The sequence below is a fragment of the Taeniopygia guttata genome, chromosome 2 (assembly GCF_048771995.1).
Source record: "Taeniopygia guttata chromosome 2, bTaeGut7.mat, whole genome shotgun sequence".
Classification (NCBI taxonomy): domain Eukaryota; kingdom Metazoa; phylum Chordata; class Aves; order Passeriformes; family Estrildidae; genus Taeniopygia; species Taeniopygia guttata.
Window position 1 is genome coordinate 56,653,113 of NC_133026.1, and position 10,954 is coordinate 56,664,066.

Here is a 10,954-nt window from a genome sequence, read left to right on the forward strand (position 1 = left end):
GTATTCTCTTAAAATCACATATTGAAGAAGCAATAGTACAACTTCCCTTAGTTCTTTTATTAAATGTTTAGTTGCTTCATCAAGTTTTATATAAAAAGAATCTAAGTTTTAAGCTTTATTCAGTAGTAGCTTTGAATTAGTTTTTCATAATTTATATGTATATTTTTTTGTGCTAGGATATCTGTAAAGGGAGCTATGACAGTAGGTGCCATCTCTGAGAGCTCTAGTTGACTCTCATAAAAATGTTACATAATAAGTTGCAAGAACTTGGCTGCTCTAAGCTAAACATTGACTTCTGTAGGAGAAACTGTTTTGTGAATTCAAATATCTAATAAAAAGTAATGTAAAATCTCTTCACAAAAATTAAACAAATGTAATGGGAAAAAAACATTGCTTGGAATGTGTATAGTAGAAATTAAAACGAGAATTACAAACTGGGATCATAATGACAGACAAGGTAAATAGGACAAGCAGAAGTTATTTCCTTATCACACTTAAATAGAAAAAGAAAGGAAAATACCAGCTATATTTACTTATTTACTTTATTTGTTTATTTAGTTAGTTTCAGAATTACTCATTACTGTTAAAGTTTTTCACATTTTAAAATATGCTTTGAAAAACACTCAGAAATGTTCTTTTCTTGGTTTTTTTTTTTTAATTTGGTCAGTCATTCTTCCCTTTTACAATATTTCATAGTATTCAGCAAATATTTTTTTGCAAATATTATGGAAAAAAATTATGAAGGTGAGAAGAAACTTACATACTATAATTAGGCATGAGGTTTCCTCCAGTGTTTTTTGAAATATCTCTTTTTTGTGATTAACATTATAAAAATACATATTGTTTATTTATTGCACACATTTTAAGATAAGTAAACAGCATGTAAAATTCTTTGAGTGATTTTTTTAACTTACACATATACGGAAAAACCAGTCTAAGGGAAGAGAGCCCTGAAGACATATTCATTAATGACAAATAAGTTATATCAACAAATTCTTTTTGAAGTGTTCCATAAATAGCTTATTTTCTATATTTAAAAAGTAACAACTGAAATCCTACTGTTCCTGAAGAACAGGAAGAAAAAAGGAGCAAAACTCTTAAAGCATTCTAGAGCTATAGAGTAGCAATTGAAAAGAATTAATCCCACAAAATGAAGATGAGTTTTTGAGGTAAACTAAAGCTTTCTTTTAAAGAAGGGGTTTTAAAGAAACATTTTTCCATCAAGGACATGAAATTTTTGGCTATTATATAGGAAAACATTTTATCAGAATCAGAGGTAGGAAAATACTAAGTTAATAAATGAAAAGGAAGAACAAGATAATTAATTCAGCCGGTAATTGAATGATGTAACAGTGTTAAGAATAGTATTTGATCCACATGCAATTTACACCTTTATTAACAGCAAAGATGATGTTTGTGCACCAGTTAAATTGCATACAATCCTTCAAAGAAAGGGTTTAGCTTGGAGAACAGTGGCACATAACAGATCTGAGTCAGTTTCATTCCAACAAATAATATTTGGACAACTAATAGTGTTCACAAAATATTTACAAGTTTGCGATACTGAAAATGTATTCTGCAGGTACTTTTCTACCTGTTAGCATACACTTCTATTGATTATTCATACAGTATTCTTTATAAAATGCTCAGCCAATTTGAAGGAGCAACAGAATGCATTCTAACAAACCAGACATTATAATTAAAAGAGATGCTGAATAACTGCAGTATTCATCACAGCTAGTTGTTGAATATTACACCAATTTTGTCTTCACAAACCAGGACAAATTTGCAAATAAGTCTGTAAATATGGTCGATAAGCTTATCTAACAGTGTTTTGCATTTTACATCCCTTCAGTATTCTGTTTTTTTTTTATTTTATTTTATTGTGGCTTTCCTGTGAAACAAATAATTCAAAATTTCAAATAATTTCTCTTATCTGGACAAGAAACTAAATAACTCTGTAGTCTAAAAATCAGTAGTCTTTAAACTGGAAATTTACATTGTATATTAGAAGTTCCATTGATATCTGCACACACTTGTCTTCTGAGAAATTCAACATGAAATATTATTTACTTACTCTATTTTTGAATGCTTGATTAATTCAGTTAATCCCTTTGTGTCCTGCTTAAACTACAACTACTTAGTCTTTCTTTGAGCTGAGTAATAAGGGCTACAAAATAAACCTCTTCTTCTAGAATATCTTCAATTTCACAACTTAATATCAAGACAAGCTTGCCTGAGTGAAAGCTGTTAATTTAGAATATAGGATAGTGTCTTAGCAGCTATCAGCATTTTTAGAACACTTTATAAATTGATTTGGTTTTGGGTTTAGTTAGAAGTTAGTTGGTAGGTTGTGGGGGTTTTTTGTCTGTTTTTGTTTTTTGTTGTTTCTTTGTTGGCTGGGGTATTTTTGTACTTAGACATACAGAATTATAGAACAATTCAAGTTTAAAGAGATATCTGGAGATCATCTTAACCTGCCTACTTCTAACAGCCTCTCTGAGTAATGAATATAATTGAAACAATATCAGCAATTATAGAAGTTTCAGGTACATTTGCTTCAATATTCTGTCCAGTAGTGGATCTTTAAATAGGGACCATAAGAAATAAGACAATATTTTTACATTTGGATCTAATGAAGATTCCTTTTTTTAAAATTAATCCTAATACATAGATTCATAATTTGGAATTTTTGACTGGATAAGAAAGAAATAGTAGATATTTTCTAACCATAGCCAATCAGGGTATACCTTTCCAACTGCCTATACTGTTCATGCTTCTGTTTAAAAGTCCACAGACAGAGTTTCTTACAGATATTAACTTAAATCTACAAAGCAGGTGAAGATTTATCAGCATTTCAAGAGGGCATGGTCTTAAATTTTATCATTTTATGAATTTCAGACTCCTAGTGCAACAGAAAGGAAGAGCCTTTTCACTTTGAGTTCTGCTGGGAGGGAAAACGCATGTATAATGCTGCTGAAGTGTGTGTGCACCCAGAAGAAAATAATAGGCCAAATTCTATTTTTAATACATAAGCAGACACTAGTTCATGACCCATTAGAATTCAAGCAGAGATAGGTCAAGTAAATGGAAGAGAAATCTCTAGAAGTGGTGACATATACAGAACCATCTTCTGCTCAGAAAGTTCCCTGGGCTGAAAATAGCTGAAGTTTGGAGTACTAAGGAGGGGGGGGGATGGACACTATCCTTTTATCATTACTTTCTGTTTTTACCTTCTCGGGCACTTTTTTTATCTCCACTGGAAGGACAGTACTCCACATGACACTGAGCAACATGAACATTTATTCTATTCCTGTGTGCTGTTTTTATATTATATTACAAAGTAGGATGATATCATGTGAAAATTATGTGAATTAGTCATGGATAGTTTAGTTTATCATAGTAGAACACTAGTTCTTTCATGATTGAGGTAATTTTGTTTAAGGATGTGTAATGTTCCAAACGCTTAAAAATCCACACAATAATTTTTTCATTAAATCCATCCTGTCTTGAAGTAGTTTGAGAAGAGTGGTAGGGAGGGCAGAGGGCAGCTCAGCATCATTCAGGAGAATGAGTGTTTAGAGTGGTAGCTCATCCTCAAGACAGCACTTACTAATGTCCTCTTCTTCTGCTTCTTGTACTCAGCTGTCACTCCTTACATCTTTTTTCTGTCTCTCTCTGTTCCTGCTGCTGATCATGGTGGTCTTCTTGAGGAAAAAAAGAAAATATTAAAGCATATATCATGAGAGAAGGAGTGTGGGTAGAGCAAAAAGGTAGGGTTGCTCACTATATTCAGCACCCAAGACACAGATTGTGTCCCTTTTGAGGTGATACATTCCTCTGGCCATACTGCCTCCCAGCCCTTTTTGCCCTTGTTTTAAACCCATCTCGCATTTATTCCTCCAGTGCTCTTATCTGCACTTTGCTCGCTGAGACAGAGACCTGTCTGCTGCTGTGGAGCGAAAGAAAATTTGCTCAGGCTTCCTGCCTCTCTACTCATAAGGTTTGTTCTCAGTGTTTATTGACATTTGAAGATTAGATAAAAGCTTTCTAAAATGCAGCTAACAAGCATGCATAGTATCACAAATCCAACCTATTTACCGTCAAAAACTCCAGAAAAACTAAAGGAGGATATAGCAGAAGATAAACTGATGTTCTAAGGCCCATATAATATGACAATGAAATAGTAAGGCCACAGGTTTGGTTGTAATTTATTACAGGCAGTAGAACAGGTAGTAAGGAATTATGTCCAAACTTAAGCTTCTGTTAGGAAAGAAAAAAAGAAAAAAAGATAAGTATTTGTTCTTTGGAAAAAAAACCTCTGCTTGTACCTGGAAATAATATGTATGTGGCTTTTCATATTTCTGCAATGTTGAACTTTGTGAATCAGGACCCCTAAAGGAAATTCTGATGAAAAATTTAGTGTCATGGAGGCTGTAACAAATAGCAAAAGGACTTGCAACATGCTACCCCTTTTTCGTTTAGATAATAGATTTTAATTAGGGAGTAGAGTATCCATGAATTAACTTTTTGTCTGGGTTCTCTGAATCTACTTTGTATTTCTTTTTCCAATGCAAAGCATTTATATCATGCCTTATAAAAATAGGTTTTACTATTGGCCAAAAAAAAGGTTTTAAAATTCCAGAGCTTCAATAGTCCCTTTCTTACTTTTCCTCTTCCTGACAGAATAATTCACGCACACATCCACAGACAAGCATTTGCATGTCTGTCATTAATACTTTAGCTAGGCTAGAAATAGTAATAGCTCATTGTGGGACTTGCTGCATACTGAATGGCTGTACATTCAGTTCTACAAACTTCTGGGCTCCCTTCAAATATATGAATTGCATTCATCTGGTGCAAATTTGTGTAGTGCAATGAGACATAAGCTACAGATGATGAGTTTAAATATTTTTAAATATTTCTTATCTTCATAGAAAAAGATATGCAAAGTAAGAAAATAAAATTTAAAATGTATACTTCAGAAATAGCCTGAGAATAAGTTTCTTTTTGACATCTCTAAAAATAAAGAGCAGTCATATCAGAGATTAACAAATTGCTTTCTGATTCTTTAAGAAATGCAGTAACATTTTTTAAAATTTTTTTCTGCTTGTTTCCAAACACCATGGAAAATCAGAAATTTGAACTTCTGGTGCACCAACGTTTCTATTTGGTACACTTGTGATTTTAAAAATAGGAAAAAATTTGTGCCAGAGATTTTGCAGTGAAAGACGGGTTCCTGATTACAAGACCAAAATAAAGTCCAAAAACATTCCAGAATGTCACTAAGTCACCTTCTCGGAAAAAAATATATGGGTAACACCAATGTTTGCATGATTGTCAACTGAGAAGTCACTTTTTGAAAAATGGTAAAGAGATAGAAAGTTTAAACACAGGCCTCCAAACCCATCTTGCTTATTGGTATAAGATCTGTTCACACTCATTGTGAAAGGCATTTGCCTCTCTGATTTCAAGATTCCCTCTGAAAAGGAAGGTAACACCACAGTGACATTGGATATGAAGACAAGAAAATATTTTTTTTCCCCTTGTTCTGTTTATGTTTACACAGAAAATCCATGTAGAAGGGAATAATTCTAACTTGGAGCAGAGTTGAAATAGTGCATAATAAGGCCAGGAGGCACACAAACAGATAAAAACCACCTTGCAAGAGAGCAAAGAAAATTAATTATAAGTGAATTATAGATTATATATAGTCCAGTTGCTAGTAGACTTGGAAAGTATTTTAGTCTGAAATAACTGTTGTACAGACCAAAGTTGCTCTCTGGTCTTCTTGAGGTTTATACAGTGCTCATAATCATGAGAGAAATCTCCATGTCTCCATATGTTTAATGTACAAATGAGACTTGAGCTTTTGGCAAGAAAAAAAATCTGTCATGTTTCTCATATGAAGCAAGACTGGCAAAGTTTCCTGATTTATTTTAGATTTTCTGACTAGGATGCATGAAGATGAAAAGGGAGAGACTGTGTAAAAATTGTGTTATACGGTTCTGAGGTCATATGTGGGGGTTGCAATAATTTTTTACACATTTTACATGATTTAATTTTTATATGCTTTGTGTTACTGAGAGTATGAATAAAAATACTCATTTAAATGAGAATGAGATTGATTATTCAAAAGATACTTTGTTCTTAAGTCTTTGTTTCTCAAGGCCTAACACAACTGTGTATTTATTAGCAGAAAACTTGTAAAAATAACATTAAAATAAAGAGCTCAAAAATTGTTTCCAGAAGACTGAACAAGATATAGATCTTTCTTATTTGTAGTAATGTTGTGGCAACAACAACAGCAACTATAATATGTCAAATTATTTCCAACACATTAAGCAAACAAATCATTTATACAGACTAGAGCAAGTAAATTATTTATATATTTATTGTGCACAGTACAGCAGTAAACTGTGCCTAAGAGCCCTGTAGCGAAAAACACATCACACTGTCTAAATCCATAAAACAAGACTTGCAGGTTGAACATAATACACAAAGATTTAAGATGTGTTCTGAATCACATCTTTAAAAAGAAGAATATCCAGCCTCATGTTAAAGAAAAGGCACAGGAGAACCAAGGGTCTTACATAGTATTTTGTTGTTTCAAGTGGTTTGAAATGAAGATATTTAGTGTGAAAATTGTGTTCTGCTATTTATTGCAAAATGAACGAAAGGGTTAGAGCTTTATGACTGAAACAGCAGTAAACTGGAATAAATTCAGCAATTTGATAGGTAGTGAATGGAAGATTTGCTTCTCATTTAGTCAGCATAGTATTTCCTCCTCTTTACCAGAATTAAGAAAACTCAGTTTTGGGTTCAAAAAAACATGCTGTTGTGGACACATCTGCCAGCTTGGAAAAGGTGATGAACTGTTCATAAAACAGTAGATTCACAGCTGCTATAACCCCCAATCCTAGGTAGAATGCCTTTTAAAGGTAGTTAACCTTAAGGTGGTTTTCACTTTCTACACCCATGTCAGCTCTGGGGTCTTTATGCTTGTAGGGGAGAAAGATATAAATGATGTAAAGTTCTTGTACTGAGTCTTAATTAAATGTCTGTCCCATGTTACATTACCAGAGTACTAATGTAACCCCAGCCTTTTTGTTCCTTTTTCTCAGAGTGTGGGTAATCTAGTGGACCATTCTCTTTCTCCTTATACTATTTTCCCTATTGTACCTATCTTGAGATTCTCCATTCAGAAACTGCAGACCTAATTTCTACAGCAATATTAAAATACTGCTTACAAGTGAAACAATTTCTTTTGGTACTTGCTAGAACATTTTCCAAAGTCAAAGGTGAGTGTATATAGTTAGGAAAACACCTCCTACCTTAACTGGCACATTTTTAAACAACATTTTTTAAAAAATACTTCAGATTTTTAAAATATCTGTAATCTGCTTTTTATTATTTCTCAAGTTTCCCAATTATTGCTTTGTTTTCAAAATTGATGGCTAAAGACAATCTTTACCATGCTGTAATGCAACAAGCACTATATGCCATTGAATGTAGTTTATAATACAGAACTACTTGTGATAGAGAGGACACAAATTAGGCAATATTTATACATTCATTTAAAAATTTTTCTTTTTAGTACCTGAAACAAAGTACTTATACACACACACACACACACACACACACACACACATATATATATATATTTGAATACACACATATTTATACCTTTTGGTATATATATATGTATAAGGGTTAAAAAAAAAAAAAGGTAAAGAAACTGATATATTTTTATCTAGAAAATAAACATAGTACGTTTCATTCTAAATTACTACATTTCAAACAATATTGCAGTATAAGGTAGACAGCTGAGGAAAAAAATGGAAAATAAATTATTCCATCCAACAAAACATACATCCTCCATTATTTTATTTTGCAAAATTGCTTTTAAACTCAGGTTTTATTTTTAGAGCAATTTTACTTATGGATTTCATGCTTTTCATGCTTTTGGTAATTTTTAACAAATCTAAAATCTTATCTTAACTCTGGTCATTAAAAAGATAAAGGTGGATTATTATTATTTTTTTTTATTTTTAACTTAGGCAAGGACATTTGTTACTCAGGAGTAATTTTGGTTTTAAGCCAGCTTCTTTTAATTATATTAGAGTGAAATAAATTGCAGTATCTAGCAGGATTTTTTGACAGGAAGATACACATGAATTAAAAAAAAAAAAAAACAAGAAAAAATTAAGTTCCTCTTCAGAACTCTTCTTCCAAGTGGAATAGACAAGGTTTTTCTAAAAATCTGCCTTCAAATTATATCACATTCTTGAATTTCCTAATTTGGTAAATCAATCTTTTTAAACCCCCACATAATAGCAGCATAGTAGCATTTGCACAGTCACGGTATCCTTCATACCCGGCAAGAATTGTTTAGGCTCAATAAATTTAAACAGTCTTTTGAAAACAGAAGCATAATTAGTTCACCACAGTAATTTGAACTCCTCCCTATGCTTTCTCCATAAATAACTTCTGTTGGGTACTCTTTGGAATTATCATTTCAGTCACAATCAGATTTTTAAACAGATTTTAAACAGATATCAGAGAGAGCAGATCAAAATGTAAGAGGCTAAGATAATAATTCTTTCCTCAAATTATCAACAATATGTGATTGTATTATGGAGAATTAAAAAATACATTTTAGCTACTACACGTAAATAACCTACAGTGTTCAAGAATTTGTTTCGTAACTGTTTTAGCTAAACTAGCTGATCACCACTAAGTGAGATGAACTCACTGAAACATAATTTATTCCTTTATTTATAATGCAAGGACTTAAATGTTTGCTTATATACCATCTTGCTTCCAATGGACTATTCTTATTTTACTTACAAATTCAGTATTTCAGTGAAAGAACTTGTGATATCAAAAATTCTGTTTAGTTCTATTAAAATTATTAGTTGAGCTACACCCTCCTAAAGTATTTATACCAGAAAACCCTGCATTTTGTAAACCAGCATCTGAATGATTAAGGATTGATTGTGTCTAAAGTACATGTAAACACTCAAAAATAAATCAGTGTAATAGCTGACTGATAGATTCTTTTTTAAAAAATAGCAAATCAAGTTTTCATCTGACTACAAAAATTTTGCCAAAATTTAACATAATATTTTTTAAATTAAGATCATCAAAATGATGGTCAGTATGGAAGATTAAACCAATACAACAATTGTATCACAACTTCTGTGACTGTTGGATGAGTGTGTACTTTTATATTTTTATATATATGTTCATGAGTGATAAGTCTCTATACATTCAGGCACAGCACAGATTTTACAGGTGTGAAGAAAACTTATTTACAAATTTTTTCAGATTCCATTTTGAAGTAGCCTGGCATACAAGGAAAAAGTATCATCCCTACAGTACATTTTTAGAGCTACATATATAACAACTATTTTAAGTGTACTGACAGACTTTGGAAATGCAGTGCACACACACAAAATCTTTTTATGCACAGCATAATAGAGAAGATGACAAGTGAAAAAAGGAAGCCATATACAGTGTATGATCTAAAAAAACCTAAGGGTTTCAAGGGGGATTATAAATCACAAAATTTTGAAAAAAAATAGAAGAAAAAATCAGTCCAAGTACATAAGTAATCTTGCTTTTAATAGACTTTAATATATGCTACATATCAGCAAAAATGCAAGGGAAGACATCAGATCCTATAAAGTGCAAATCAATCAATCAATCAATCAATCAATCAATCAACCAATCATTTAACTATTCAGAGAGGTCAGGTACATATAGAATTGTTTTTATATACTGCCAAATTCATTAATGCTTTGGACAAAATTGGTCAACATATACAAATCATGACCTATTTCAGGCAATTTGACAACAGTATTTGTTTCTTTTTAGTTCCAAAATGCCTATGAACAAAACCACTTGGCTTTTAATTCAAACCTATTGTAAATTTTTACATCATGAAAAGCTGCTACTTTTTCCTCCCTAAAGAACATTTAGTTAAACAGTTTATGTGATCAAAGTATACAAAATGCTAATTCTTTTCCCTATATATGTATAGAGTTTTGTTAAAGGAAGTTTTAAATCAAATTAATCCGATGGGAAGGTTCACCTTCACGTTTATTTCTAATATCTGATAAGTTTAGAAAAAAATAAATAGCTTCTACTGTTTCCCACTGTGAACATTAGTTGCCAGAGCTGCAGCAAAAGTAGAGCAATAGTTGTGTGAAAAAAGCATCAGTTTTTCAGAATTGCTTCTACTAACCTCAAAGAAGAGCTTCAGGTTTGTAATGGTAAGATGAATGTCAACAGTAACTGAATGAAGCTTCAAAAGAAAGTCAAGGAGCAATTTATGGTCCAAATGACTCGCAATTACTTCTTCTAGCCAACATGTACAGAAAGATTTCTTGTCAGCTCCCCAGGAACTGCTTCTGACTTATTAATTTGGTTTTTTAACTTGTACAACCTATTTTCTATTCTTTTCTTCACCTGACACCCATGAGATTTTAGAAGAACTAACAAATGACACCCTCCTCCTCTCCTCCCTCCTTCCCTCCTCCCTCCTTCCCTCCTCCCTCCTTCCCTCCCTCCCTCCCTCTCTCTGTCTCTGTCTTCCCCTCCTCAGATCTTGTTTCTGTCCTGGAGTAAGAAAACAAAATGCCATCACTATTTTCTGTATTATGATGTAAAAGGGCTAAGTATAGAAAAGGAAGAAAAAGGTTTTTCACTTGTGAGTTGTAGTAGATGTAGGGGGTCATTACAGTGTTATAATATTCTAAAATGAAAGGAAGCAAATGGGCAAAAGAAGGATTATAAAATAGAGTGGTAGGTCTAACATGAATAGATGCTACAAGAGAGCAAAACAAAGCACTGGAGCAATCAGTGGTAAATAAAACTGACAGAAGAAGAGTTTATAATAGAAACACAGATTAGAGGAACACAAACATGGAGTAAAAAAAAAAAAAATAAT

The 10,954-nt window shown here is 32.2% G+C and overlaps 1 long non-coding RNA gene across 1 annotated transcript; it reads right to left on the reverse strand.

Moving 5' to 3' along the window:
• Positions 1-635: 635 nt before the first annotated feature.
• On the reverse strand, positions 636-10,502 carry LOC121469469 (uncharacterized). The gene is made up of 2 exons (XR_005979539.2): positions 10,250-10,502; positions 636-3,707 (listed from the first exon to the last, which is right to left on the reverse strand). It is a non-coding gene; the product is annotated as an uncharacterized lncRNA (long non-coding RNA).
• Positions 10,503-10,954: the final 452 nt, after the last annotated feature.